At 34.4% G+C, this 5114-nt stretch overlaps 2 non-coding genes across 2 annotated transcripts; both read left to right on the top strand.

Moving 5' to 3' along the window:
* Window positions 1-1213: 1213 nt before the first annotated feature.
* On the top strand, window positions 1214-3377 carry PCYB_051167. The gene has a single exon. It is a non-coding gene; the product is annotated as an SSU ribosomal RNA (ribosomal RNA).
* A 495-nt stretch (window positions 3378-3872) lies between these two features.
* Window positions 3873-4024, top strand: PCYB_051165. The gene has a single exon. It is a non-coding gene; the product is annotated as a 5.8S ribosomal RNA (ribosomal RNA).
* The last annotated feature ends 1090 nt before the right edge of the window (window positions 4025-5114 follow it).

The following is a 5114-nucleotide window of genomic DNA, read 5'->3' as shown; positions in this document are numbered from 1 at the left end:
CTTCATTTATCGGTACAAACATCTTCATTTATCGGTATAAATATTTTAACCTATCTGCACAGATATTCTCATTTATCTTTGCAGATATTTTAATCTATCTGTGCAAATATTCTAATTTATCTGTGCAGATATTCTCATCACTCTGTATAGATATTCTAATCTATCTGTATAGATATTTTTATATCTATCTGTATGAATATTTTCATCTATATCTGTACGAATATTTTTATCTATATCTGTATGAATATTTTTATCTATATCTGTATGAATATTTTCATCTATCTGTATGAATATTTATCTATGTGTATGAATATTTTCATTTGATGCTTGTGTATTCATTATGCATTAGTTAATGTAGTATGCTTCGAGTTCGTCAATCTTATAGAATGAATGAGCGATGTGAAGCAATATGCATTACATGTACATTTAAATTATTTACATATGTATACTTTGAAAAAGCTGCTAGTAGAATAAGGCCAATTGATTATCTCCTTTGTTGGTTGGTAATCTTTTTGCTTGGTTCCATGTGTGCCTAATGATAATACCTCACCTTTAAATACGTGTAAAGAGACCATATAATGTAAGGCTCTTCTATTAAAAGAATAGGAAAGCGCTTATATAATAAACAAATTGTTTTTATTCATAATCATTTATAACCATGATTAAGAATATATACACTATGTGTTAGAAGCTAATCTGTTCATGTACACTCTGTTTTTACAATATAAAAAATTGTTAAATATTTTATTTAACGTACCACGTGTATACTTCTGCATATGAAGTCAATCGATGCGTAATCATATATACATATATATTTGTATGCATCTATGATTATGCCACATCATTGTCTCATGTTGTAGTTTTACCGGGTGCACTTACGATTTGTGTGATAATTATAATCAGCCAAGCTGAGAATCATAATTTAACACAGAATTTATAAACGTACAATATTATGTATAAAACGTCAAATGTATTTGTTGGTAGAATTTTTTTTTTAACCAACCCAAAAAAATGTATATGTCTATTATGTATAAATTGTAGCATTAGAAATTGTTTGCTTACTGATGATAAGTTTTAGCTTTAGCAATGTAGTTTGTACTATGTGACAAGGCTATGTAGAATAGTTGTTTCCTTAGTCATTGTGCTTGCTAAAAACGTAAAGTTTATCATTATGTAACAAACAATGCCGTGCAAAAGGGTATACATATATAGTAACCTGGTTGATCTTGCCAGTAGTCATATGCTTGTCTCAAAGATTAAGCCATGCAAGTGAAAGTACATGCATATATTCATATGAGGAGACTGCGAACGGCTCATTAAAACAGTTATAATCTACTTGACATTTTTTTTTTCTATAAGGATAACTACGGAAAAGCTGTAGCTAATACTTGCTTTAGCACTCTCGACGAATTTCTTGAGTAGGTACTTGTTAGCCTTTATAAGAAAAAAGTTAATAACTTAAGGAATTATAACAAAGAAGAGACACACAACAAAGATTCATCCCAAAGCAGTGTGTATCAATCGAGTTTCTGACCTATCAGCTTTTGATGTTAGGGTATTGGCCTAACATGGCTATGACGGGTAACGGGGAATTAGAGTTCGATTCCGGAGAGGGAGCCTGAGAAATAGCTACCACATCTAAGGAAGGCAGCAGGCGCGTAAATTACCCAATTCTAAAGAAGAGAGGTAGTGACAAGAAATAACAATACAAGACCAAAACTGGTTTTGTAATTGGAATGATGGGAATTTAAATTCTTCCCATAATACAATTGGAGGGCAAGTCTGGTGCCAGCAGCCGCGGTAATTCCAGCTCCAATAGCGTATATTAAAATTGTTGCAGTTAAAACGCTCGTAGTTGAATTTCAAAGAACCGATATTTTAATAATGCTGTTAGCTAGAGCCACAAAAAGTTGAGCCATCTCGGTTTCGGCTTTATGTGTGCATCTCTACCTATCAAGTGTTTTTTTAATTAAAGTGTTTCTTTTTAAAATCTTCTCTAGCTAAAACATATGGAAGGTTTTGTTACTTTGAGTAAATTAAAGTGTTCAAAGCAAACAGATATAGCATTTCGCGTTTGAATACTACAGCATGGAATAACAAAATTGAACAAGTCAAAACTATGTTTCTTTTTTCTTATTTTTGGCTTAGTTACGATTAATAGGAGTAGTTTGGGGACATTTGTATTCAGATGTCAGAGGTGAAATTCTAAGATTTTCTGGAGACAAACAACTGCGAAGGCATTTGTCTAAAATACTTCCATTAATCAAGAACGAAAGTTAAGGGAGTGAAGACGATCAGATACCGTCGTAATCTTAACCATAAACTATACCGACTAGGTTTTGGATGAAAGTAAAACAAATAAGGATAGTCTCTTCGGGGATAGTCCTTAGATTTCTTCCTTCAGTACCCTATGAGAAATCAAAGTCTTTGGGTTCTGGGGCGAGTATTCGCGCAAGCGAGAAAGTTAAAAGAATTGACGGAAGGGCACCACCAGGCGTGGAGCTTGCGGCTTAATTTGACTCAACACGGGAAAACTCACTAGTTTAAGACAAGAGTAGGATTGACAGATTAATAGCTCTTTCTTGATTTCTTGGATGGTGATGCATGGCCGTTTTTAGTTCGTGAATATGATTTGTCTGGTTAATTCCGATAACGAACGAGATCTTAACCTGCTAATTAGCGGTAAGTACGACATATTTTTATATCGAATTGGATATGTATGATTTGCTAAATTGCGGTCGCAAATAATGAAGATCTTGATTGCTTTTCACGTCAGTGTTTTCCAGAATCGTTGACGTGACTAGTATATTCTCGCTCCTTCTGTTCCCTGGACTTCACTTCCCTGGCTTATCATACCGTTTCCTTTTTGTGTAGAAATGTATTTATTTTATGTAAAGCTTCTTAGAGGAACGATGTGTGTCTAACACAAGGAAGTTTAAGGCAACAACAGGTCTGTGATGTCCTTAGATGAACTAGGCTGCACGCGTGCTACACTGATATGTACAACGAGTTACTAGAAATATGCATATGTTATTTGTGCTTATTCAGCCTTTTATCATTATCGCATACTTTTCCTCCACTGAAAAGTGTAGGTAATCTTTCTTAGTACATATCGTGATGGGGATAGATTATTGCAATTATTAATCTTGAACGAGGAATGCCTAGTAAGCACGATTCATTAGATTGTGCTGACTACGTCCCTGCCCTTTGTACACACCGCCCGTCGCTCCTACCGATCGAGAGACATGATGAATTGTTTGGACAAGAAAAAAGAAGATTATATCTTCATTTTTCTGGAAAAATCGTAAATCCTGTCTTTTAAAGGAAGGAGAAGTCGTAACAAGGTTTCCGTAGGTGAACCTGCGGAAGGATCATTATTTATGTTAACCGAAAGGGAAACAAACTATGTAAGAAAGTGAATCTGATTTAGTTGTGTATTGTCGATTTTTTAGGGGAATATTTTCGGTGCACTTTTTTTATCAGTTTTCATGGAACATTAAAAAGAAACGCTGTGATCGTTTGGAAATATCAATAAAAGGATAAATTTTTTTTTAATCACTGATTTGAAATCTTTGATTTTATAAGCATGTATAAAAATGTTTATGGAAGAATCTACCTTATATTGTATGGAAGAATGTCACCGTTTTTTTTGTGTTCAACATTACAACAATTTTAAATATATCAATATAAACTTTTACATAATGTTTTAATCGAGTTTTATATATTATAATGTGCACAATGTTTACTTACCATTTTTTTTGAGGGAAACTTGTGTGTTGGTAAGCGTGAGCGGTGCAATATTTATATGCGTTTTTACGTATGTTTTTATAGCGCTGTAAACGTAAGCATGCCGGTTTTATCTTAGGAAAATGGCTCAACCTTAACGATGGATGTCTTGGTTCCTACAGCGATGAAGGCCGCAGCAAAACGCGATATGCAATGAAAATTGCAATGACTGTGAATCATCTGAACGCTGAATGTAAATTACTCCAAAATCCCTTCTTTGGGTTTTTATGGAACTCCTATTGGATGTACAGAAAAGTAGTGGTTGAGTTTTATTGCAAAATAAAGTACTTCTACGTCACGCTTACTATAGGAGTGCATATTTCGTTAGATTTATGCACTGCTATAGAGAAAGAACTCTGTGCTGCTACCATAAGCGCGTAGAAGACTTTCAGGACCTTGGGGATGTTAAAGCTGATTTTATTTTTGATTTTTGTCTAATTTTTACGAAAGTAAAAATTAGTACTATTTCTGTGGATACCTCTATGCACACTGTTTATGATACAAGTCTACTTGGTACAGATCTATCGACGAGTTGTTCATGCCACGGAGGAAGTTCAAATCAAGATAGAACGTACTATTATACTGACTGGAGTTTTGTGTATGTTATTGAGAATACGTGTTAATAACGTGTACGAATTAGCATGACCCGGTAAGGGCGGCTAAGGAGTAGTGGTTATTAATCAAACGTATACGAATTATATTCGTTCGGTTTGTAGCTTATTTTTTCGTTGATAGCTGTAAAAGGCTGTCGATGATTAATAAGTGATAGCCGATCAGATATAATTCGTATGCGACGTGTAACATTGCAGGACACTGACTAGGGAACAGTTACGATTCATACTAGTAATTATCATGGGGATAATTACAATGGGGAAATATTACGATAATGGAGATGATTATTTTTTCGGAAATAATCGTCTTGCATTATAATCGTGCTGTTGTGGAGGAGAGGAGGTTTTTGGTATGGTGTTAGTGTTCGGAGTAATTAATCACCCGACAATTGGCTTTGGAGGAAAGGAATTTAGGGAATGATTATTATGGAACGACTATGAAAATTCCATACAGGGGAGTATTAAGAGAATACACAAAGGCATGATAACTTTTTTATACCATGAGATTTGTCACCCGCATTTATTTGAGAATTCTCAACACTTAAATGCATTTCTATAGTGTGTCCTGTTGTATCGCTACGGCAGTTTGGTGTAGTGAATTACCTGATCTGCACCGAGTGAGCACACTAGGGGAAGCGTACTTAAACCTAATTAGTTTATGTACCTAAAAAGGCTTGATTGTATATGAATTTGTGATTTATTGTGAATGACCACGAA

The sequence above is a fragment of the Plasmodium cynomolgi genome, chromosome 5, assembly GCF_000321355.1.
Source record: "Plasmodium cynomolgi strain B DNA, chromosome 5, whole genome shotgun sequence".
NCBI lineage: Eukaryota > Apicomplexa > Aconoidasida > Haemosporida > Plasmodiidae > Plasmodium > Plasmodium cynomolgi.
The sequence above is the reverse complement of the archived record's forward strand: the minus strand, read 5'-3'. Positions and strand labels throughout refer to the sequence as shown.